General features: G+C 44.2%; 1 protein-coding gene across 5 annotated transcripts in view; it reads right to left on the reverse strand.

Moving 5' to 3' along the window:
• Window positions 1-25741, reverse strand: part of WASF1 (WASP family member 1) — a 173251-nt gene extending 147510 nt beyond the window's left edge. For 4 of the 5 annotated variants that reach the window (XM_073337022.1, XM_073337023.1, XM_073337021.1 and 1 more), the window contains exon 1: window positions 25258-25741. The gene's annotated coding sequence lies outside the window, so the exon portion shown is untranslated. Of the gene's footprint in view, window positions 1-823; window positions 1239-25257 lie in introns of those variants that run through there. The other variant, XM_073337029.1, reaches the window with a different exon arrangement.
• Window positions 25742-27111: the final 1370 nt, after the last annotated feature.

The raw sequence follows: 27111 nt of genomic DNA on the forward strand, positions 1-27111 counted from the left end.
CCTCCCAGGAGAGTAACCCAACCCCTTTTTGAGACGGAGTCTAACTAGGCTCTACTGCACCAGACTGAGTGCCTTCTTAAAGTGAGGAACTCCATCATCATCAGGAGTTCAAACCCCGCAAATCACTTGTCACCATCTAGTAGGTGGACCTCCTCCAATGGTCAACTCTGGAGCAGGGAACAGAAAGACTATAGTAACCCATGGAGGCATCACAAACTGACATGTACACCTTGCACGTATAGAACGCTGAAAGTCCTCTTTGAAAGAAGTTGTGCGGCAGTTCATGTAACTTGCAATGTGGTCTAATGGATCAGGTATAAGACTGGGAGTCAGAAGGGCAGCAAAACTTGTAGTTGGCTTCTGAATGAAATGGAAAAAACTCACTTGTTTTATCTAGCTTGCCTAATGTTAGAGAGAACAAAAAACAGCTAATGGAGGAAGAAGAAGAGGAGAGAGAGGGAGAAACATCATTATGATTAGATATTACAGTCCTGGTCTACACTACAAAGGAAGGTCGCCACAAGCTACCTTGCATCAACCTACTTGTGCATGTGTTGACACTTAAATTTGTCTCCCACCCATGTAAGTACTCCAGTAACTTCAACTCCCTTAGTGGCACTGAGCCACAGCCAGTGTATGGATGTTGACACAATGCAAGTATAGACGCTGGGTTACCTATGCAAACCCTAAGAACTCCTTCAGCAGCTGTCTCACAGTACCCAACACAAACTGCTCCGGTCACAACTGTCAACTCCAGTATCCAGGAGTCACATAGATGGGAAGCTGCCCCCACCCTTTAAAACCCAGCAAATTTTTGAAATACCTTTTCCTGGTTGTCCCGCTTGGCGAGCACACCTCTATCTGCTTTCCATTGTTGTGTGCAACTTCCCAGCTGATCATGCCACCTGTGTGCTACAGACACACTGCAGCCTGAAGTAGGCAGGAGATATAGGAACTCTATACAGAAGAGATTGTAGCAGCACAGCTCCAAACCAGCCGTAGAAATGTCAACATCTACAAGCAGATTGCTCAGGGAATGCAGGAAAATGGGTATGACAGGGACCTGTAACATGCCATGTGAAAGCCAAGGAATTGTGGCAGGCATACCAAAAGGCCAGGGAGGCCAACAATGGATCCAGTGCTGAGCCACAGACTTGCTGCTTTTACAAAGAGTTGCATGCCATGCTTGGTGGAAACCCCGTCACCATCCTGCAGACCACCATGGATACCTCCAGAGAGTAGGGTTGCCAACTTTCTAATTGCAGAAAACTGAACACCCTTGCCCTGCCCCTTCCCCGAGGCCCCCCCCTGCCCCGCCCCCCGCTCCCTCCATCCCCGCTCTCCTGCTCACTCGCTCATTTTCACCGGGCTGGGGTTGGGGGTGCAGGAAGGGGTGAGGGCTCCAGATGGGAGTGCGGGCTCTGGGGTGGGGCTGGGGATGAGGGGTTTGGGGTGTAGGAGGGGGCTCCGGGTGGGACCAATAGGGTGGGACCAAGAGGTTTGGAGTGTGGGAGGAGGCTTTGGCCTGAGACAGGGGGTTGGGGAGTAGGAGGACTGTACTGGCTCTGGGGTGAGGGTGTGGGCTCTGGGGTGGGGTCAGAAATGAGGGGTTCAGGGTGCAGGAGGGGGCTCTGGGATAGGGCAGGGAGTTGGGGTATGGGAGGAGGTGAGGGCTCCAGCTGGGGTGCGGGCTGGGGATTAGAGGTTTGGATTGCAGGAGGGGGCTCCAGGATGGGACCAAGGGATTCGGAATGTGGGAGGAGGCTCCGGGCTGGGGCAGGGGGTTGAGGCGCCAGCTCTGGGCGGCGCGGACATCAAGCTGTTCCTGCGAAGCAGAGACACGTCCCTCCGGCTCCTAGGCGCAGGCACAGCCAGGGGGCTCTGTGCACTGCCCCAGCCCACAGGCACCGCCCCCACAGCTCCCATTAGCCACAGTTCCTGGGCCAATAGGAGCGGCAGAGCCAGCACTCCCGGTGGCGCCTGCAGGCAGGGGCAGCGCACAGAGCCTCCCTGGCCACTCCTCCGCCTAGGAGTCAAACATGCCGGCCGCTTCCCAGGAGCCATGCAGAGCCAGGCAGGGAGCCTGCCAGTCCCACTGCACCAGCAACCAGACTTTTAACAGCCCAGGCAGCGGTGCTGACCAGAGCCGCCAGGGTCCCTTGTCGACCAACTGTTCAATCCTACCAGGGAGCAGGAGTCACAAGTACCTACCATGAACAGTGAGAAGGAGGTGAATGAGGAGGAGGAAGAGGAGGTGGGACATGTGATGGGGGGGAGGGTGTCCAGCTAGGCCTTAAGCCAGGACCTGTTTTTGACTCCACCACAATCCAGTCAGTCCCTGTGGTTGAGCACAAGCGAGCCCAAAGCAGGGGAAGGAACCTCGGGTAAGCGTGTAAATAAAATTTCCCTTTATGGTGATGTCACCTCCAACTTAAGAGGACATAGCTATTCAATCTTCATTAATTTACTCATCCTACAAGAGGTAGAGTTATTTGCTTTTCAATCCTCTCCAGAGCTAGGCAGAGGGGGTCATGAGGAGCAGCTCATGTACACAGGGTTGTCCCTTCAATCCTCCGGAGAGCTCAATGAAACTTCCATGGATGTACACTGCAATCTTCTCCACAAGGTTTCTAGGGATGGCAACCTTATTTCTTCCTCCGTGGTAGGACACTTTCTCATGACATTCGGCGATAAATTTGGCAGGCACCATTTCCATAAACAGGGTAGTGGCATACGGGCCCTGGAGGCTTCAGGATGCCGGTAGCAGCTGTGCTCTCTGGGCCTTTGGTACCCTCAGGAGTGAGATATCAGCTAAAACCACCATCACCTGTGGAAAATGTAGCCAGTATTCAGTGCCAATGCCCTATACTTAGTTTCATACAACAGAAGAATTCCCTCCTTCTTTCCCTCACCTCTGGTGAGTCATACTCCCCATGGCTGGTGCTGAGTGGCACCATGAACAAGCACTCCAAAGCAAAAATGTCAATAAGCATGTCTTGTCTAACACTTTAGGGGAGCAAGGGACGGGGAGAGTTCTGAATCTTAAGTTTCACTTTCCATTCCTCCTATAATGCCAATGGTTCCTCTGTGTATTTTATCTATAGCTGCGGCCATTGCATCCTTTAGGGATATCCTCTCCACACCAGCAGAATGACTAATTCAGAAAAGGAGGGGGGGGAAAGAGGACACAGGAGGACACCTTCTGCGACATCCTGCAAGTCAGTGCTGCATCAGACCTTCGATAGAAGGCCTTGAGGGTGAATACTGCAGACTGTATGGAGGAGGATAGGATGAACAGGAGAAAGGCAAAGGAGAAGGAGATACACCAGGACATACAGAAGCTTCTCCATCAGCAAACACAGATGCTGCAGAGTCTTATGGACCTCCAGGTTCAACAATTGCGGGCTCAATTGCCATTGATTTTGGCAGAGAACTGCAGTGTAGTGTCTCCCTACACCCTTCCTCAGCATTCCACAACACCTCAGAGGCCACATGCCTACCACTACCACTCCACACTGGGGGAAGCATTGACAACTGCAGCTTCATACACACTGACTTGTGAGAGCCACAGCTGATATAAGTGTAGCTACAACAGACATCAGTGTTCCTTTATTTATTAAGGTTCCTAAATTTTTTTAAGTTAAAATGTTAAGATTTTTGGAGCTGTTTTCGTATTTGACGTTTACAACACATAGTGTATAATGCCTGCTGGCATTGTAAGTAGTTGTCTTGTCACTCATAACCGACAGGATCAGTGCCAAGTAGTGTAGTCATCATAAATGTATGCAAGCATCCCAACATTATTTGCTGCACTGTCAGTGATCTATGCAGCAAGCACCACACAATTCCCAACAGGCCCCCAAAGTGCAGCATCATATTGAGCATAGTACACCATAGCACATTACTGTGCCTCACTGTTAAGGTGCTCTTTCAAATCACCCCTAAGCCATATAGCCCCTCATGGAGTTCATCCGGTAGCCCTTGTGTCTGGTTGTTCAAACTCAGCAAACAGCCACTCCACTCCGCCTTCTACCCCTACAGCAATTTTTCCACCTTTGCTTCACAAATATTATGCTGGACACAACAGGCAGCTATAGCCATTGGGATAGTTTTCACACTGAGATCCAAATCCTGTAAGTAAACACTGCCAGTACCCTGTCAATCTATCAAAAGCACATTCAACTGTCATTCTGTATCTGCTGAGCTTGTAGCTGAATCTTTCCTTAGTGCTGTTGGACACACTGGGGCATGGCCACTAGGTAACTCGAGGGGATGGAAGACCACGAGCGTCGATGAAGCCCCCCTCGCACTAGGCCCAGGCATCCTTGGCTCCCCCTCTCGCCTGGAGGCACTCGCAGCAGCTATGCGTACTAGGCCCAAGTGTCCTTGGCCCCCCCGCCTGGAGGCACTTGCAGCAGTTATGCTCAGGATCTGCAACAATATGTTGCAGAGTCAGACTGCCTGAAACTAAACAAGGCCAAACAGGGCAGATATGGAAGAACAATGCTGAATAAAGCAGCTTTATGTATAGTTTAACAAATGATACAAAAAACAAGGAACTAGCTGGGAACTGGATTGGCTGGCTATATGGATACTTAGGGCAGCTTGCTATTGGATAAGTATGCTGAAGAAAGGATGTATAAAAGCCTGTGTAACTTCCTGCTCTGTGTGCAGGATTTGAGATTCTATTCTCCCTGTACCTTTTTGCAGCTGCAAATAAACTTTTCTGCTTCTCCACCCCGTTGTGATTATTGGGTGAAGCACACCGGGTAGCGAACCAACCCCTGCTATTGTTTTGCCTCTCGGCACTGGGTGCCGGCAACAGTGCTGTCGAGGTGACCAGTGTACAGCTCCATGAGCCAGGGGAGTAAGGAGTAGGCTGGATGCCCCAGGATCACTTTTGGTATTTTAACATCACCAATGGTAATCCACTAGTTGGGAAAGAAGGTCCCTGCTTATAGGCTTCTGAACAGACTTGCATCTTCCCTGACCAGCCAATGTTGATGTCAGTGATCTACCAGCGCTTGCATAATCATGGAAAAGTAGCCCTTTCTTTTGATGTACTTTGTGGCAAGGTGCTCTGGGGCCAAAATAAGTATGTGTGTGCTGTCTATTGCTCCCCCACAGTTCGGGAACCTCACAGCTGCAAAGCCATCCACCAGGTCCTGCACATTGCCAAGAGTCACAGTTCTGCATAGCAGGAGACTACTAATGGTCCTGCACACTTGCATGACTGTCGTCCCCACAGTGGATTTTCCCCACCCCAGAGTGACTTCCCACTGACCAGTAGCAATCTGGTGTTGCAAATTTCCAAAGTATGATCACCAGCTCTCAGTTTGATGTCCCTGCTTTGGATGGCTGGGGTGAGTGTAGCACACAGTTATAGGAATGTGGCCTTGCGCATCCAAAAGATCTGCAGCCACTGCTCATCATCCCAAATCTGCATTACGATACAATCCCACCAGTCAGTGTTCATTTCTCAGGCCCAGAAGTGACACTTCACCATCTGCAGCTACTCCGTGAATGCCACCAACCACCTTGAATGGTTTGCACTATGTCTCACAGCAAACTGACCACCTGGAAGTCATCACGTTCCCTACAGTTCTTCTTGCAGCTCTGTAAATACTAGAGGATTGAGAGTGTTTGCAACACTCATGAAAATAGTGCACAGCTGTGCAGGCTCCATGCTTCTAAGAGAGACAGCGGACAGCAAGCAGTCCCATGCAGGTTGGAAATTGAAAACAGGCCCAAAAATTCACCCCTTGCTACCAGTCACTCCTGCACGACTCGGTTCTGCCGCACCATGTATTGCCAAAACTAACCAAAAGACAGTGTGCTGAACAGCAGTGGGTTGCACACTGGGATACCTACCTACCCATGGTGCACTACACTGTGCATCGACACAAGCACTCCTGGTGTGCAGAGCTGATGCAAGGAGCCAAGTGTGCACAGGCACAAATGATACACTAATTGCAATGGCTGTATGCTGATGTAACTTGCATTGGCAAAACTCCATAGTGTAGACATAGTCTCAGATTTACAGTGATAAGTGTAATATGAACAGACACTCTGCCATTGACTTATATATGTCCTTGAGCAAGTCAACTCTATGCCTCAATTTCCCATATCTGTAAAGTAGAGATGTAATTTACCCATGTTTTTAAAGCACTTTGATAACTTCATATGAAAAATGTACTAATTTTTATTTTTTGTCTTGAGGGAATTTATTAAATTGTTCTTTTCTCCTACCTCCTCCTCCTCAATATTCCCTTCCCATCCCTGGTTCTCAATCTTAGCACACAGGCACATTTTTAAAAACAAAAAGACTAAATTATTAAATTACTGGCAACATAAGGAAAATAGCTAGAGCTTTGATGATCTAGGCAGAAATGTGGGAAGAGTCTCTCCAGAACTTACTTTCCACTCTCACTTTGCTGCAGTTGCCATCTCTCTAATTCCCCTCTACCACTGAACAGATTTCAAGGTATCTGATAAATAGTGAGTTATCCCATTCAATCAGTACAGCCATATCAAGAGTCAGTCAAGCTCAATGAAGTTATTAAAAATTCTAAGACATGAGTAGCTATTGATATGCATGAAGTGACTTAAATATCTGATGAGACCCCATTAGACATTTCCTTCTTCTAGCAGATTAAAAAACCACTGTCAAAAGTGTCTGAAGTGTTGAGATAGGATTCTAGTGAGAATCCTTAATTGACGCTAATTCAGGATATAAGCATCTGATCCCTTGAACATAATTGAAAACAAACATTGTCTGAACAACAAGTACATATTAAGGCAGGCTCCTTGGGATCAGGGCCCTATTCAAAGAGGGCCCACATGGAGCAGTGAATATGAGCTGCAAATTGGTTGGCTGTGGGCTGGGCTCCCTCATTTAGAAGTAATATTATGGATTCAGGATTGGGGACAGGGTGGATGACAATGGCAGAGAAACAAAATCCAGCCTAACTCAGGAACTGATAGGGAAAGAAAAGTCTGTATAGGGGCCTGAAATATTGATGAATCCGAGCTGCAATGATCCTCATTCCCCTGTCAGCCCAGCCAATGATAGTCATTATTCAGGGACACTCACACAGTGTGATCGCTGGAACTGCCTGACCCCTACTTCATATTCAAGGTATTTAATATCATGCTGTGAAACTGACAAGTTATCCAGTAAGCTGTTTTAAGAATGACAATTCATATTTGAAACTACATTCTATAAATCTATAGGTTTTCTAATACTTATGTAATTAAACTGATATTCAGCAGGCTTCATACCAAAGACCTACTAATGTGCAGAAGCAAACAAACAAAAAATTTTAACCTTTTACTAAAACAGTCACTGATTTAAGGTATTCCATTAAACGGAGTCTTTAGTTTCTGCAGCAACAAGTTCACACAAACAGAATAAGAAAGAGTTTCTATTTATTCTCACTGAATGAGAAAAATATTTGGCAGATAAACATCAGAAGGCTATTCAAGTGCTCAAGTTATCAACATCTTAGAACCTGTAAAGCTGTGTTTAAGAGACACAAGGTGAGTAAGGTAATATTTTTATTGGACCAACTTCTCCTGGTGAAAGAGACAAGCTTTCAAGCTACACAGAGTGATTCTTCAGATGTTTAATACATTTAAGGCAGGGGTGGGCAAACTACGGCCCGTGGGCCAGATCCGGGCCGCGAGCCATTTAGAGACGGCCTGCGAGCTCCCGCTGGGGAGTGGGCACTGGAGCTTGCCCCGCTCGGGCGCTCCAGGCGGGGCGCTGGGTCAGGGGCCGCACCACATGGCTCAGTCCCACTCCCATGCTCCAGCCAGGGCAAAGGGTCGGGGACCGCACCACGTGGCTCAGCCCTGCTCTGGCGCTCCAGCCGGGGAGCAGGTTTAGGGGCCACACCATGCAGCTCCCAGAAGCAGCCATATGGCCCCACTCCGGCCCTCCAGCTGGGGCGCAGGGTTGGGGGCAACTCCACGCAGCTCCTGGAAGCCGCGGCATGGCCTTGCTCTGGCTCCCACATGCTCCAATGGCCCCCTCTGGTGCGCCAATGGAAGCTGCAGGGGCAGTGCCTGCGGATGGGGCAGGCCGCGCCTCCGCATAGGAGCCGGAGAAGGGACATGCCACTGCTTCCGGGAGCTGCTTGAGGTAAGAGCCGCTCAGAGCCTGTACTCTTGAGCCTCTCCCCACGCCCCAACCCCCTGCCCCAACCCTGGTCCCCCTCCTGCTCTCCAAACCCCTTGATCCCAGCCCAGAGCACCCTCCTGCACCCCAAACTCCTCATCCCCAGCCCTACCCCAGAGCCCACTCCCCCATTCACAGCCCTCACCCCCAACCCCAATTTTGTGAGCATTCATGACCCACCATACAATTTCTATTCCCCAACGTGGCCCTCAGGCCAAAAAGTTTGCCCACCCCTGATTTAAGGTATATAAGACTATTCTAGGCATAATTCAGTGCAACAGACGCTCACAACCTTTAGAGTACCAAACCATAGCAAGACAAAATAACTTGAAAGGGCAATCTTGTATTGCAGGTGACATAAGACATCAATGAACTGGAAAGTTAGAGGGTTTTTTAGCCATGTCACTTAAAGCCTCATTGTGTAGCCATACCCTAAGAGGCTTATTCAACCTCTATATTCATTCACTCTTTGGCCTCTCTGCTAGACAAATGGTGACAATTAGTGCCAACTGTGATGCAGGTTTTTGTAACATGGAGACTCATCCACTGGGAACTGTACGATGAAGTGAGCTGTAGCTCATGAAAGCTTATGCTCAAATAAATTGGTTAGTCTCTAAGGTGCCACAGGTACTCCTTTTCTTTTTGCGAATACAGACTAACACAGCTGTTACTCTGAAACCTGAGACAATGAAAAGGCTCTATTTTCAACTTTCAGCCACTATCAACCTGGAGTGGATTCAAACTAGACAATTACCATCCCCATAACTATCCAATCCACGTAAAAACAAATTTAAACAAACCACATTAGTAATGTGTCTAACAGTAAAGTATCTCCATCTTCAGGATAGTCATCACTTATGGAAAACTTTCTAAAACATTGAGCTAAAACATAATACTTCTGAAGTACACAAAGAAAAAATCAGCAGTATATTTGCATGCAATTATGCAAAATTTACATATTTAAACTTACTAATCAAACAAACTTTTAATAACGTTGGATAATGATGAGATACTCACACACAACAACACAATACATACACACAGTCTGATAAATACATACACACAGTCACTCCCCATCCCATCAGGTTCCTTACATTCTAAACATAGTAGCAGGTTGTTCTTGCTTTCCCAACTAAAGTTAGCCTCATTTGATTTACAGATTTATACTTTTAAAATTGATTTGCATAAAATTACACTTACAAAGTCCCATCTTCACTTCTGTGATCATTAACACATTAACTACAACATGCTCAGATTTAAAATTTGCTCTTCAAAAAGTTAGACAACACCTGAAATAGCCAGAAGTGTTAAAGTGTCTTTTCTGAATGATTTTCATTACACTCTGTTGCTCTGTTCCCCTTTACTGTTCTCAGCACCCTCAGATTTGTCTAACATTTTGCAGTGAACCAGCACAACTCTCAGTAAATTTATTTTTAAAAAGATGCTTTCATATCATATTATGGATCACAGTCTGTAAGATGAAGTGTGGGAAGAAAGCAGGGGTTTGTAACATCATAATAGAATTGCTGAAGACAGGTGAGAGTATTGTTGTACTCTGGTAGCACATCCGATAAAGTGAGCTGTAGCTCACGAAAGCTTATGCTCAAATAAATTGCTTAGTCTCTAAGGTGCCACTAGTACTCCTTTTCTTTCTGGTAGCACAGGCTCTTCCAGACCATCTGGTCCACTAACATCACCGATAACTGAAAGAAGGGTGTTATTCTGCCTCTGTTCAAAAAAGGGGATAAGTCAAATGTAGTAACTATTGAGGTATTATGCTGTTGTCGGTCCTAAGGAAAGTCTGCTTCCACGTTAATGTCACAAATCAATGATAGCATCCTGGTCTTTGCCACAAAGAGTCAGTGCAGCTTTAGACCTGGTCATTCCACTACAGATCAGATCTTTATCTTGAAACAACTTTTTGAGAAGATGGCTGAATTTAATAGGCCATGCACAGCACTTTTTAGATGCTTCCGTCAGCCCTTTGATTCAGAGCATCAAGCAAGTTTGTGGGATCTGATGCATCTCGACATCCGTGGAAAGATAATGTCATTAAAAGAAGAGCTCTCTAATGGAACAGAAACCTGTGTTTGAATCAATAGCCAATACATAACATGCTTTCCTATGACCACAGGAGTTTGGAAATGCTGCATTCTGACACCACTGTTGTTCAATATTGGCACTGATTGGCTGATGGATAAGCTTGAGGAGGCAACTGTCAGTGGCTTTAAGCTGAACACCATTGTGCTTTGAGATCTCATACATGAAAATGACATTGTTGATTCAGTCTGGTGAATCGCTGCGGCTGATAGCTAATCTGACAATAAGCAGCACACATTCTAATCCAGATAAAACAAAGTCACTAGCCATTATCATCAAGTTGCCTTCAGCTCTAGATTGCAATCAGATCACCATTAACATGTCTGGATGACGAGGTGGGGGAAATTGAGTAGGTGGCAACTGTCAAACATTTGGGTAGTGTCATAGACGGTGTTGGAGAATGCTCACAAGATGTGAACACGTATGTAACAGCTGCTGCCTCCGTATTTCAGGCCCTTCAACAGCTCTAGTGGGACATTTTGACTTCAAGCTGGCTACAAAGCTACGAATCTACAGAACCAAGGTGATACCAAATCTACTGTATGGAAGTGAAATGTGGGCGCCAAGGAACAACAGAGTGACATTTTTGATTCTCATTGTCTTCATCAGCTGCTCAGTATCTAGTGACAGGAAAGATCAGAAATGACAATCTTCGAAGACAAAGGCAAATCCAGCAATCACCTCCATCATCACTGATTTGATCTCAGCAGCTTTCTTAGTATAGTCATTATTAGAAGGAAAGACCAATGAATTCCAAAGCACGATTACCAAGAAATACTGCTATGTGCCCATAGATCACATAGGCGTCAAAAGCTTTGGTGGACACAAACTGAATATACCACCATCTTGCTAGAGATCCATCTGGAAGGCACTTGATCTTCAAGGAAGCCACGTCCCTTTGGGATTTGCCATGATGATGATGATGAATCCATCACAGGATAGGTGGGGCTTGAAGTCCACAGGTTTTGAATGCCCCATGTTAGTAAGGAGGGATATATGCCGGGGGGAAGGGAGAGCTGACCATCAGCTTTCAGACCAGATGAATAAATTCTGAGAGATTTAGTTTGCGCTAAGAACTAAGAGACCGGACACTTGTTCTGTCTCACTACCATGCACAGTAAGGGAGGGAAGGTCACAGACACCCTGACCTTTATGACCTGATACTCAAACACAAGCAGGGACAGGTGCATGCACATCCCCAATGGACACCACTATTCAAAAAGACCCCAGTTTTATGCATGAGGTTCATGTGCACCTAAAGTAGAATGCATCTTGACATATGTTTACATTTAAAAATTAGCAAAGATGAAGAACAAGTGTAGCTCCTTACAAATGACATTCACAATGAGCACTAAATAAATTTAAGACTGAACAACCTGAGTGAGATTCTGTGCTGCACCTCTAAGAGCTGCAGCATAGAACTTAAACTTGTGAGGGACCCTGTTAAAAGACTTTTGAAAGTCTACATAAATTATGTCAATTGGTTCTCCTTTATCCACTACTTCATTGACCCATTTAAGAATTCTAATAGATAAGCAATTTTCCTTTGCTGAAAAAACACTGATTAGACCCTCTCAGATCATGATCTTCCAGGAATTTTAGTCTATAATTTTCCCCCCTCAATTTACGCGTTAAAGATGTATGGCTTACTGGTCTATAATTCTTTGGATCATCCCTACACAGCCTTTTTATTCACACATGAAAGCTCATGCTCCAATATGTCTGTTAGTCTATAAGGTGCCACAGGACTCTCTGCCGGTTTTACAGATCCAGACTAACACAGCTACCCCTCTGATTTTTAAAAATAGCTACATTTGCTACCTTCCAATACTCTTGTATAGAAGCTATTTTTAATACAAGGTAGCATATTTGTGCTAGCAGCTCAGCTACTTCATTCAATGGTGAAAAAAAATTATTTTTGACAATTTCAGTAATATTAATCTGTTATAGATAACAGAGATGTTAATTTTTAGAAATACGATTTTTAATCTGACATTGTCCCTGGTAGATTTTAAAAATAACAGCTCAGAAGGTTAAGAAAACACACACTAGATTTTCTCTTTCAGGTCACGTGCTTTTGAAAAATAGAGTTAAGAATGAGCTTCTCCAATGATTCCAAGAAAATGAATGAACTGAGAGTTTAAGATTATATGGCTCTCTGTATAATGTCACCTTCTTCATCCAGGCTTGTGTATGCCATCTTTAGGAAATGTTCAAAAATCTAAAAAGTTGGATCATGATTCTGTGAGTTGCTTAGTTAGTTCTGGATTGAAGCAGGGGATGGGGTGTACAAAAATGTTTCTTCCTTCCAGCAGTAACAACAAGTAGAAAAGGCTTCAAATTTATCAGACAAATAGTACCAGGAGGTTTCAAAACATGAAGCTTCAAGCAGGATCCAAGGAGCGCAGCCTGGTAAGGCTTCCATCACTCTGCACTTTCCCAGCAGCCAAGGGATATGAGAATGGGGGGAAAAACAAGGCTCTGGTTCTCATCAGGATATTGTCCATGGGCATTGCAGCCCCACATTGGTCATGAGTCAAAGTTCTAAATTCTGGATCTTCACCTACAGATGACAAACACAAGCCTGGATGGAGGAGATAACATTATCTAGAAAGCAGTACAGTCTCAAACTGTCAGTTTATTTACTTTCCTGGAGTCACTGGTTAAGCACACCTGGGCATTGTCCATGGACAATGGTGCCTCATATTTTAGTCTAGTTCTCAGGCTGTTAAGCATTTAGTACATTCTTCAAGCTGTGGATATAAGGGTCTATGTGGAGGGAGCAAGAGAGCAGATGGGGGTGAGAACCTGCATGAGTGGATGGATGACAGATTCATAGGGAAGTTAGAAAAAAAGAGAAGCAGAATATGATGACTTATAGGAGGAAGTAGAAGCAGCAGAAAATAGAGGAGAAGGAGGTAAAGCACACCAAGTGGTGGGAGAGGAAGAAATGAGAGAGAGAGAGAGAGAAAGAGCTGTAAAGGATTGATGGAGAGACCAAAACAAAAAAAACAACAACAAAAAACAGGAAGCAAACGTACACTGAAAACAAAGGAAAAGATCTATTACAGAAAGAAACTGGAGTGAGGCAAGGAAGGGGAACAAGAGAGAGATAACAAGTTACTACTTAATGTATTTGAAATGTAGGTGTTTGACAATATATCATTACATACAGTAGAACTCTGCCCCCCCCCCACCAATATGCAAGCATTTTTTATTTCTTTAAGCAGGAAGAATAGCACACATACTTGTCACCCCAGACAGCAATGATGATGATAATACTTCTCTCTTACAAATGTGTTTCATCTGTAGATCTCAAAGCGTTTTACCAAGACGACAAGCATCATTCCCATTTTACAGATGGGGAAGGTGAAGTAACTTGCCTAAGGTCACACAGCAGGTCAGTGGAAGAGCGAGGAATAGAAGCCAGCTATCCTAAGTCCCAGCCCAGTGTTCTGTGCACTAGACAACATTGCCCTCCTCATAATAGGCTTAGTTATCAAATGAAGAAAAGTTGGGTATATTTTTTGAGCCTTAGTTGCAAAACTTTTGTTTTTATTTAAATTTACCGGAGTCAACAAAAGAAATTTTAAAAATACTATATTCAAACAGGTTTCAGAGTAACAGCCGTGTTAGTCTGGATTCGCAAAAAGAAAAGGAGGACTTGTGGCACCTTAGAGACTAACCAATTTATTAGAGCATGAGCTTTCGTGAGCTACAGCTCACTTCCTCAGATGCATATCGTGGAAACTGCAGCAGGCTTTATATATACACAGAGAATATGAAACAATACCTATTCCCACCCCACTGTCCTGCTGGTAATAGCTTATCTAAAGTGATTTCCAGCACAAATCCAGGTTTTCTCACCCTCCACCCCCACACACAAATTCACTCTCCTGCTGGTGATAGCCCATCCAAAGTGACAACTCTTTACACAATGTGCATGACAATCAAGCTGGGCTATTTCCTGCATAAATCCAGGTTCTCACATCCCCCCACCCCCATACACACACAAACTCACTCTCCTGCTGGTAATAGCTCATCCAAACTGACCACTCTTCAAGTTAAAATCCAAGTTAAACCAGAACATCTGGGGGGGGGGGGTAGGAAAAAACAAGAGGAAACAGGCTACCTTGCATAATGACTTAGCCACTCCAAGTCTCTATTTAAGCCTAAATTAATAGTATCCAATTTGCAAATGAATTCCAATTCAGCAGTTTCTCGCTGGAGTCTGGATTTGAAGTTTTTTTGTTTTAAGATAGCGACCTTCATGTCTGTGATCGCGTGACCAGAGAGATTGAAGTGTTCTCCGACTGGTTTATGAATGTTATAATTCTTGACATCTGATTTGTGTCCATTTATTCTTTTACGTAGAGACTGTCCAGTTTGACCAATGTACATGGCAGAGGGGCATTGCTGGCACATGATGGCATATATCTCATTGGTGGATGTGCAGGTGAACGAGTCTCTGATAGTGTGGCTGATGTTATTAGGCCCTTTGATGGTGTCCCCTGAATAGATATGTGGGCACAGTTGGCAACGGGCTTTGTTGCAAGGATAAGTTCCTGGGTTAGTGGTTCTGTTGTGTGGTATGTGGTTGTTGGTGAGTATTTGCTTCAGGTTGCGGGGCTGTCTGTAGGCAAGGACTGGCCTGTCTCCCAAGATTTGTGAGAGTGTTGGGTCATCCTTTAGGATAGGTTGTAGATCCTTAATAATGCGTTGGAGGGGTTTTAGTTGGGGGCTGAAGGTGACGGCTAGTGGCGTTCTGTTATTTTCTTTGTTAGGCCTGTCCTGTAGTAGGTAACTTCTGGGAACTCTTCTGGCTCTATCAATCTGTTTCTTTACTTCTGCAGGTGGGTATTGTAGTTGTAAGAAAGCTTGACAGAGATCTTGTAGGTGTTTGTCTCTGTCTGAGGGGTTGGAGCAAATGCGGTTGTATCGCAGAGCTTGGCTGTAGACGATGGATCGTGTGGTGTGGTCAGGGTGAAAGCTGGAGGCATGCAGGTAGGAATAGCGGTCAGTAGGTTTCCGGTATAGGGTGGTGTTTATGTGACCATTGTTGATTAGCACTGTAGTGTCCAGGAAGTGGATCTCTTGTGTGGACTGGACCAGGCTGAGGTTGGTGGTGGGATGGAAATTGTTGAAATCATGGTGGAATTCCTCAAGGGCTTCTTTTGCATGGGTCCAGATGATGAAGATGTCATCAATATAGCGCAAGTAGAGTAGGGGCTTTAGGGGACGAGAGCTGAGGAAGCGTTGTTCTAAATCAGCCATAAAAATTTTTTTGAATTTACAAATATTCAGTTGGTACCTCAAGACACAGCAACTGCTCTCTACACATGAATGAGAACAGCAAACTATCCTGATGCACAGGATATATAAGAAGAATAGTAAGAGACCAATATGGCTTCATCAGGAGCTCTGAAGATCAAAAGGAAATCCTACAAAGAGTGGAAACATGGACAAATTGCTAAGGAGGAATACAAAAGAACAGCACAAGTTTGTAGGGCTAAGGCACAAAATGAGTTACAACTTGCAAGGGTCATAAAAACAACAAGAAGCTTTTTAAAAAACATTAGGAGCAAGAGAAAGATGAAGGAAAGATAGTAGTATCAGACAACATCAATAAGGGTGGTGTTTAATGCCTATTTTGCTTCAGTCTTTACAAAAAAGGTAAATTTTGACCAGATAATTAAAAAAAAAAATTAACAATAAGGGGGAAGGAACACAACCAAATGAGGGGAAGATCACATTAAAGAATATTTAACTAAATTAGATGTATTCAAGTAATCAGAGCCTGATTAAATTCACTCTAGGCTAGGGTACTTAAGGAACTAACTGAAGCAACCTCTGATTTGTTAGTAATTACCTTTGAGAACTCATGGAGGATAAGTAACGCCTCAAAGAACTGAAGAAGGGCAAACATAGTACCTATCTTTAAAGAGGGGAACAAAGAGGACCCTGGGAATTATAAAGCAGTTAGCCTAACTTCGATACCTGGAAAGATATTGGAAGAAATTATTAAACAATCAATTTGTTTGCAACTAGAGAATAATAGGGTGATAAATAATAGCCAACATGGATTTATCAAGAACAAATCAGACCAAACCAACCTAATTTCCTTTTTTGTCACAGGGTTAGTGAATGGGGGAAGCTGTAGATGCAACACATCTTAATTTTAATATGACTTATGACAGTCGCATATGACATTCATATAAACAAAACAGAAATGTAGTCTAGAGGAAATTACTATCAGGTGGGTGCACAAATGGTTGAAAGACCATATTCAAAGAGTAGTCATCAATGATTTGCTGTCAAACTTGGGAATGTATATAGTGTGGTCCCTGCAAGGTTCTGTTCTGGGCCCAGTACTATTTGATATTTTAATTAATGACTTGGATAAAAGTATGCTTATAAAATTTGTGGGTGACACCCAGCTAGGAGGGGTTGCTAATACTTGGAAGACAAGATTAGAATTCAAAACAACCTTGACAAACTGGAGTATTAGTCTGAAATCAACAAGATGAAATTCAAGACAGACAAGTGCAAACTACTGCACTTAGAAAAGAAAAAAAATCAAATGCACAATTACAAAATGGAGAATAACTGGTTAGGCAACAGAACTGCTGAAAAGGATCTGTGGGTTACAGTGGATCACAAATTGAATATGAGGCAACAATAACAGTTGTGGAAAAGGCTAATATTCTGGGATGTATAAACTAGGGCTGTCGATTAATCATAGTTAACTCACACAATTAACTCAAAAAAAATCAATCACCATTTAAAAAGTAATCGTGATTAATCACAGTTTTAATCGCATTGTTAAAGAATAGAATAACAATTGAAATTTATTAAATATTTTGGATGTTTCTACATTTTCAATTATATGGATTTCAATTACAACACAGAATACGAAGTGTATAGTGCTCACTTTATATTATTACAAATATTTGCACTGTAAAAACTATAAACAAAAAAATTGTATTTTTCAGTTCACCTCATACGAGTACTGTAATGCAATCTCTTTATCATGAAAGTGCAACTTACAAATGTAGTTTTTTTGTGTTACATAACTGCATTCAAAAATAAAAAAATGTAAAACTTTAGAACCTACAAGTCCACTCAGTCCTACTTCTTGTTCAGCCAGTCACTCGGACAAACACATTTGTTTACATTAGCAGGAGATAATGCTGCCAGCTTCTTATTTACAATGTTACCTGAAATTGAGAATAGGCGGTCGCATGGCACTTTTGTAGCGGGCATTGCAAGCTATTTACGTGCCAGATACGCTAAACACTTGTATACCCCTTCATGCTTCGGCCACCATTCCAGAGGACATGCTTCCATGCTGATGACGCTCATTAAAAAAAAAAAAAGAATTAAATTTTGACTGAACTCCTTGGGGGAGAATTGTATGTCTCCTGCTCTGTTCTTCTTGCATTCTGCCATGTATTTCATGTTATAGCAGTCTCGGATGATGACCCAGCATATGTTGTTCATTTTAAGAACACTTTCACTGCAGATTTGACAACGCAAAGAAGGTACCGCTGTGAGCTTTCTAAAGATAGCTACAGCACTCGACCCAAGGTTTAAGAATCTGAAGTGCCTTCCAAAATCTGAGTGGGACAAGGTGTGAAGCATGCTTTCAGAAGTCTTAAAAGAGCAACAGTCTAATGTGGAAACTACAGAACCCGAACCACCAAAAAAGAAAATCAGCCTTCTGCTGGTGGCATCTGATTCAGATGATGAAAGTGAACATGCATTGGTCTGCACTGCTTTGGATCATTATCAAGCAGAACCCTTCATCAGCATGGACGCATATCCTCTGGAAGGGAGGCTGAACCATGAAGGGACATATGAATCTTTCGTGCATCTGGCACGTAAATATCTTGTGACGCCGGTTACAACAGTGCCATGTGAACGCTTGTTCTCACTTTCAGGTGACACTGTAAACAAGAAGAGGGCAGCATTATCTCCAGCTAATGTAAACAAATGTGTTTGTCCGAGTGACTGGCTGAACAAGAAGTAGGACTGAGTGGACTTGTAGGTTCTAAAGTTTTACATTTTTTATTTTTGAATGCAGTTATTTTTTGTACATAATTCTACATTTGTAAGTTACACTTTCATGATAAAGAGATTGCATTATAGTACTTGTATGAGGTGAACTGAAAAATACTATTTCATTTTTTACAGCACAAATATTTGTAATAAAAATATAAAGTGACCACTGTACACTTTGTAGTCTGTGTTGTAACTGAAATCAATAAATTTGAAAATGTCAAAAACATCCAAAAATATTTAAATAAATGGTGTTCTAGTATTGTTTAACAGTGTGATTAATTGCAATTAATTTTTTTAATCGCTTGACAGCCCTAGTATTAACATGATTGCCATATGCAAGACATGGGAGGTAACTGTTCCACTCTATTCGGCATTGGTGAGGCCTCAGCTGCAGTACTGTGTCAAGTTCTGGGCGCCACAATTCAAGAAAATTTGAGAGAGTCCAGTGGAGCCCAACAAAAATGATAAAAGGTTTAGAAAACAAAACCTATGAAGAAAGTTTAGAAAAAATGAAAGTTAGTTACTTGTTACCAGCGGTCATCAAGATGGACACTGCACAGTCACACTCTTGGTATGTGTTGACCAATGCAAGTGAGATGGTGGAACTTTCTGGCAGCAGGGCCTCTTAAGTTTGAGAGCATTCTGAGGGCCTGGCTATAAAAGGGGGCATGGCACCCATGTCTTGGGGTATGCATCTCCAGCATGCCTTCATGGCTTGTTGTGAACTGCAGGTGCGTTGCACTCAGCACCCTTTGGAGCTTTTCAGACAACTACCCAGACCAGATTAGTTAAACCAGTCCCTGCAAAGGGAGGTTAATTTATTTATTCTGCAGAGGGTAACTCATTTATTTAGCTGCTCTCTTTGGGCCCACATAAGAGTCCTGGTCAGTTTCCTCACCCAGCTCTGGGAGGAGAGCTGGCCTTTGGAGAGACTGTCCCCCTCTTTAAGACAAGAGCCTCCCAGCTCTCCTCCTTGGAGCGGGAATTATACTTTAAGCCAGCTGTAGAGCCTCAGGCAGCTTTTCCTACAGCAGGCCCTTTTCCCTATCAGTCCCTCCACCCTCAGGCTGGGAGGCTCAGCAGGCAGATCTTCTCCTGCTGCTGTCTTCTCCCTGCTAAGTCAAGGCCCAGCACATGCCTTCTGTCTCCCCGCAGGGTTTACAGGCATCTCCCCTCCTATGGAGGAGGTGGCAGCACTGATAGTGGCCCCTTCTTCCAGCTCATTCCTTTTTGGCTGCCCCACCATCTCTGCAAGGCTCCAAGTCGCGGGCCCTTAAAGACAAAGTAACAGAATTCCTTTTAAATACTACTTCTGTCCTGGACCTCTTTCCTTTCTCCCCATGTCTCTTCAGGCTTTGAGTATCAGGCCTCCCCAAGCTCTTAAAGGATCATGACATCTGATGCGGAGGATTGACCACTATGCAATTCAGCCCCCAAGGGGCAGGCTACCCTGTCACAGTCTGTTGCCACCTCAGTTCCTTCCACCGCTAACAAGAATACCACGTAATATTGAAATTAGGACTGCAGGAGTGGGGAAGGTGGGCAGAGACTATGATTATGCAGAGTCCACCTCAAAGAACTACGGTTACATTTAAGCCTTCATTTCTTCTTCATGTGTCCTTTGAATATTCCCACTCTTGGGAGAGTTTGGCAAGCAGTACAGTAAGAAGGAGGGAGGAAGGCGGAGTCCTAATTAAACAATGACTGGGCCATGGCTCTGCCAAACTGCATCAGACCCGGCTGCCAGATCCAGTGCATAATGCTTCGTAAGTGTGAACAGAACTCCATGTAGCAGCTTTGTATAATTCAATAAGGAGAATATGTTTAGCAAAAGCTACAGATGAAGCAACCACTCTTGTAGAATGGGGTGAAGAGGAACAGGAGAATAGACTGAAGCTCCTTTATAACACTATTCAATAGACTGTCTAAATTATCTAGAAAGGGACCGTGCTGAAATGGCCTGACCTTTAGAGTTACCCGCATACGAGACAAATAACTTAGGAGAAGACCTGAACTTTTTAGTTCTATCCAGATAATATGAGAGTGCGCTCTTTGCAACTAAGGAATGTAACAGATTCCCCTTTATATGTCGGTGTTTTGAAAAGAATACTAGTAAATTAATACTTTGATTTATATGAAACTCAAAATTATTTTAGGAAGGAATTAGGGATGCAATCTAAGAACCACCCTGTGCTTATAAAAAGTAATAAAGAGGCTCCCGCCACTAAGGCATGTAGCTCACTAACTCTTTTAGCAGAAGTGACTGCTATTACAAAAGCTGTCTTACAGAAAGATAAAAAAGCAGCTCACTACAGGTTAAAATCAGGGGAGACATAAGCTGCATTAAAACGAAGGTCAAATTCCACAAAGGGACAAGGTCCCATACTGGCAGATACAGATTCAATAAGTCTTTTTAAAACAGTTTTTCCACCAGTATATGTGAAAACAATTATTTTCCATAATGTGAGTATGGAATGCTGCTGTAGCTACTAAGTGGACCTTAATGGAGGAGAGAGACAAATCCATTGATTTTTAGTGTAGCAAGTATTGTAAAATAAGTTGCATAGGAACTGAAACTACACCAACATTCTTACCAGATATCCATACACCAAATCTTTTCCACTTAAAACTATAACTTTTTCTAATAGATAGTTTCCTAGCATTAATTAGAAGTTGTTTTATTTCAAAAGAGCATGGTTTTTCTAAATCTGTCAAAGGCCTATTGCCCAAGCTGTCAGATCTAATGTTTGCAGATGTGGGTGGAAGACCTTCCCCTATTGCTTGGACAGCATGTCTGTTGTTATTGGGAGCATCTTGTATTTGCCGTTGGATAAATGAATTAACTCAGTGTAACACTTTGCCTTGGCCATACAGGAACAACGAAAATCAACCCTGATAGAATTCGGTCTTATTCTCTTTAGCACCTTTAGAATCAGAGGGAATGGGGGAAATGCATACATCAAGCCCCTTCCCCAATCAAGCAGAAATGCATCCAGCAATGATTGACTGTCTGAGCCTGCTCTTAAGCAAAAAGAGGGGTGTTTCATATTGGGTTTTGGTGATGAATCTCTGTCCAGAAACGAACAAAGACTGAAAATGTTCTGAATCACTGAGTCTTTAGAGGCCATTCATACATCTGTGAGGAATCCCTGCTCAGTTGTTCCACAATCTCATTGTATTCTGCTACTGCCTGCAAGGCAATTGGGTACATGTTGTATAGGATACACCAGTCCAAAAGTTTTATTGCCTTGTTTCGCAGTTGAAACAATTGAGTTCCTTCCTGTTTGTTCAAATAATACATTGCTCACATGTCCATAACCATTTGAACTACTGCTCTCTGCACCTGGAGAAGAAACGCTTTCAGAGCCAGATGGATCACTGTCAGCTCTAACGTGTTTACGTGCACAGGGGATTCTCTGCAGCTCCAAAAATCTCAAATGAATAGGTTGCAGAGATATACTCCTCAACCTATCATAGACCCATCTGTAGTAACTCTTAACATAGGAGGAGCTGGGTTGAACCAGCCTCCTTTGAGGACATTCTGTAGTTTCAGCCAACACATCAGAGACAGTATTCTTAGCATACTGTCCATGCGGAGTGTGAAGTTCCTTTATAGCCAGTGTTGAGCCTGGCATATGGAATCACTTGTGCTATGGGTCCAATGCGTGCAATAGTAGTTTTGGAGCTGATCAGAACATGCTCAAATTCTGAGGGGAAAAGGAGCACATGAGCACTCTAACAGGTACTGCTACCAGAAGTTTCCACTGTCCCAGCTGCACCAGTCAGCCTTGAGTAAAAAAGTGTGAGGGGTGATCTGATAAGTCTTCAAATATGCTAAGGGATCCTCTAAAGAGGACAATGATCAATGGTTCTCCATGTCCACTGAGAGTAGGACAAGAAGTAATCAGTTTAGTCTGCAGAAAGGGAGATTTAGGTTAGATATTGGGGGGGGGGGGGGGGATTCTAATTATAAGGATAGTTAAGCACTGGAATAGGCTTCCAAGAAAGGTTGTGGAATCTCTGTCACTGGAGATTTTTAAGAATGGGTTGGACAAATACCTGTCAGAGATGGCACTTCATCCTCCCTCAAAGCAGGGGGCTAGAGTAGATGACCTCTTAATGTTCCTTCCAGTCCAACATTTCTATGATTCTACAATAAGCCTGGGTAGCGTTTTTTATTTGTAACCTTTTATTCAATCAAAACTAGATGCTCAGATGATTTGTGTGTTTATCCATCCATATAATTTTTTCCTACTATTTTTGTAATACAACTGCAGTTACTGCAACCTGCTAAGTCAAAAAAGAATATCTGAAGCATCACTAGAGGTTCAATTCTTCCAAGGGGCTGCCAGAGCCTTTCTCCACCAACTCCCCACCGCCAGAGTCTTTCCCTGCTGTCTCCCGCCTTCTGCCTTTCAGCTAGGTGGGGAAAGTCTTCGGCACTGGGGAGGCAGTGGGACAGCAGTGTAGATGTCGGTGGCATGGCTTGGGCATGTAGAGAGTCATGTAGGTAAGGTACATACCCTAGGGTTCTGATATGTCTACTCGCCTAAGCTGGGTCTCACCTTCTACACCAGGGGTTCTCAACCTTTTTCTTACTGAGGCCCCCAACACGCTATAAAAATTCCACAGCACAATAACTGTTTTTCTGCATATCCAGTAGATTAAAAGCCAGATCTGGCATTAGGGGGTAGCAAGCAGGGCAATTGCCCGAGGCCCCACAAAACTAAGTTGTTTGGGCTTTGGCTTCAGACCCGAGTGGCAGAGTTCAGGCTTTGGTTTTCTGCCCTGAGACCCAGCAAGTCTAACACTGGTCTCTCTCTGGTTTATTTTGGTAGATCCGCTGAAACCTACTCACGGTCCCCCAGGAGGCCCTGGACCTCTGGTTGAGAACTTCTGTTCTATACCACTAATTATACCTATGCTAGCTGGACATGCAACATCTGTACTCTACAAGTCACCACATGCGTAGACCCACCCATTGTTTGAATTCTGAAGAATGTGTTGAAGAACACACCTCACTGGTAGTAGCAGCTGGACAACAGCTAATTTACACTAGCCAAGTATTCCAAAGGAGTGTGAATCCACCCCAAACCCTTAAATTATTACACTTTATTAAAATATCTGAGCACCACAGAGTTTAACCAAAAGCTGTAATTTCCCCTGTTATGATAAATCAAACTCTGTGTATTAAATCTAGAGATTCGGCAATAATAAAATATTGCTTTTACATACATTGAAACATTTGCAGCATAATAGTTGAGATACAATATTTAAACAGCAAAGTTACACTAAACACTGGGGATTTAGTTGGGCATTGGTCCTGCTTTGAGCAGGAGGTTGGACTAGATGACCTCCTGAGATCCCTTCCAACCCTGATATTCTAGGACTCTGATTCTAAAGATTGGTTTTGCAAACAGACCTTGAAATACTTCACCTTTCAACAACCACACCATGCAACTACAGACAACACCCTGTAAGTGCATGCCAGGAAAATAAAAAATGCACTTTTAAAGAATCACCTAACAATTGCTGGCAGGCAGTGTGTGAATCAATGACAGCTGCATTCTCAAAATGAATAAATCATATACAAGGTGACTCACATCAGGTGTGTAAGTCAGGTAAATCACATATTGCTATTGCACCACTGATAAAGAGTCCATTTATAAATCTGAAATAAAAGTTGTACACTTCAAACATCAAAAACAAAAAAATAAAGGTCCAGAATGCTGGAAATACAGAACTTTCCCCTAAAACAACTCTTGCAAAGTTATTTTCATGCCATGTTATTTTTGCCACCTTGTACTGTTTCTTTATGGCAATGACCACTAAAAAAAATCTAAAGACAACATTTAATAAAGATAAAAGCTTCACTATCTGCATTTTCTACTTGCTATTCTTTATTCTGTTGATATTTTCATAGAAATTCAGTCTGTTGCCTTTAAAACTGAAACATTTGCTAAAAAATGGCAATCCAATGTTGCAAATCAAACTAAAACATCTAATTACTGTATTTACTTCTGATTCCAAACACAAAACTAAATGAAACGAAATCACAGATACACGAAGTGTAATGACCCAGAAGGACTTCGTACATGCTTAAGATACAAGTGGAGATTACTTTGGGCTATTACGTTTTATAATTATTGCATCCACAAGCTAAATCAGCATAGGGGGATGGATATTTTTGTGTTTGGAGGAGGCGGACGCTATATGTTTGTAGGGTTGCAGTTTGGAGGTCTTTTGCTCGCAGGCAGCCGAGATCTCTACGACAGCTGAACAACGGTAGGAATCTTTCAATGGGCAGCTATTTCCAGTGAATATGATCGAATCTGCTTCTCTTCAAAAAGCAAATCGCATCTAGCTCCACCATCCATCCCCACCTCTGGCCTCTACAGTCCCCATTACATAAATTAAGCGGAGGTGGCTGGGTCAGGGTAACTCCACCCCCTTCACATCAACGTAGTAACTGGCACCTTGTGGCAGCCAACGAACCCCCGATGACTGACCCCAACAATAAAAGGTCCCGCCGCCCCCTGAGCGAGGCTCCGCACTGGGCACTGCACAGGAGACGGGAGCGTGAAGACTCCGCTACTAAAAGTGCAGCCCCCCCCCTCCCCCACACCCTGCAGCGGCCAAGGGAGAGGAATTTACACACCTGTCCCTGCAATAGCCGGAGGGGGCCCGGGGCTCACCCCCCCCCCACCAGCTGCAGACAGCGAGAGGGGGACCACATTGGCACAGCCCTATTGCTCCCTCCACCCCGCAGGAGATGGGGGGACGGCGAAGGGGGATGGAAGAATGGAGGGGCGGCACAGGGGGGTCCCCCCCGATGAGGGGGCAGTCCCTCTCCCCGTGGGAGGGTGGACGGGGGGCGCGGGTCACGGCAGAGGAGGTGCAGGCTGCGGGGCACTTACTCTCTCCGCTCCGCGCGGGCTCCGCTCACACCTTCATGCCGCCGACCAGCCCCGCCCTCTCAGCGCCCCAGAGGCTCGCGCTGCCTCCTGCTCTGTACCAGTATACGCGGTTCAAACGGCTCCTTCCAGCCGCCGCTCCCCGCTGGAGAGACTCGTTGTGGTAGGGGAGGACCCGGACCCGGACCCGGACCCGAACCCGAACCCGGCGCGAGCGGGGGTCGGCGGCGCGGAGCTCCCCAAAGGCTTCACAATAGACACAGAGCGGCGCGTGTGTGCGCGTGGGAGGAGGGGCTTCTCCCCGGCCCGGATTCCCTCTCCAGGCACGCGGGGGCTGTTTACCCAACACCTGACCGGCCGCCGCCGCTTGCCCCAGGGATTAGGTGGGTGTCTCCCCACAGCGTCCGTGGCGTTGAGGATCAGGGAGCCCCGATTTCTACACACACCCCCTCAAGATGGCAGGTGGTATAGTCCAATTCGCTCTCTCACTTACTCGATCTAGGGGGAGGGGCCGCTGGCATTGTGACGTATTCTAAAGCCGGCTCCTGGTTAGCCAATGGGAATGGGAGAGGAGGAGCTAGACTGGGAGTGGGCGGGGCTGCTGGCAGTTTCAAAGAGAATGGGCGGGGCTGTTTCAGAGAAAAGAGTGCTTCGAGTTCGTTTTACCGTGTTTCGCACAGCGTGTTCGAGTGTTCTGTACGCAGGTGTAAGGTTTCTGTTCGGGGCCCTGGCACTGCGGAGCAATTGACTGAATACATGTATTCCTCAATTTCCCCATGTATGAAATAATGCTGCTAAAGTTAATTATCTCACAGGGGAGAGGGGGTTGTGAAGGTTAATTCAAACTACTGTGAAATCCATGTATTTAAGAAGATCTGATAGTGCACACATTACGGTCCATTGCATAGAGTTCACATTGAAACCAAGGAAGTGATGGCTAGATTGCATCAAAGAAGACAAGCAGGTGGACTTTAGTGCTGCCTTGGACAGAAGAAGATGGCAGATGGTTGCAGAAGGACCCAATCAACCCCAGATGATTAATAGATTCCAAGACCAGAAGGGACAATTGATCATCTAATCTGACTGGTATAACACAGGCCATAAACTTCCTCAAAATAATTCCTCGTGCAGATCTTTTAGAAAAAACATCTAAGCTTGATTTTAAAATTGTCAGTGTTGGAGACCCCACCACAACCCTTGGTAAATTGATCCAATGTTTAATGACTCTCACCATTAAAACTATGCCTTATTTCCAGCCTGAATTTGTCTAGCTTCTCTGTGCAGCCATTGGATCATTTTATACCTTTCTCTGCTAGACTGAACACAATCCAGTGGCTGGAGGCTGAAATTAGACAAATGGTGTTGTCCATTTCCCTGGCTGCAATGGAATAAGGGGAAGAAGTATAGAGTTCATATTATGGGAATATTGTATCTTTATAATTTACAGGTAAATGTAAAATATTGCCCCCAACATCCAAAACTGTCATTCAAGTTTAATTTCTTTGATGATTTCATCACAAATTTGAGCTATGGATAACATGGAAATAGTAGGTTTCAGAGTAGCAGCGGTGTTAGTCTGTATCTGCAAAAAGAAAAGGAGGACTTGTGGCACCTTAGAGACTAACCAATTTATTTGAGCATAAGCTTTCGTGAGCTACAGCTCACTTCATCAGATGTAGCTCACGAAAGCTTATGCTCAAATAAATTGGTTAGTCTCTAAGGTGCCACAAGTACTCCTTTTCTTTTTATGGAAATAGTAGGTTTGGAAAATTGGTATCTGTTTGCTTATGCTTATGTCTACCCCACAGTACCTTCCATGGAGGATTGGGAGTACTGGGGTCATTAGTTTTAGTCTCA

This window comes from Lepidochelys kempii, chromosome 3 (assembly GCF_965140265.1).
Source record: "Lepidochelys kempii isolate rLepKem1 chromosome 3, rLepKem1.hap2, whole genome shotgun sequence".
In the NCBI taxonomy this organism is placed as follows: Eukaryota; Metazoa; Chordata; order Testudines; family Cheloniidae; genus Lepidochelys; species Lepidochelys kempii.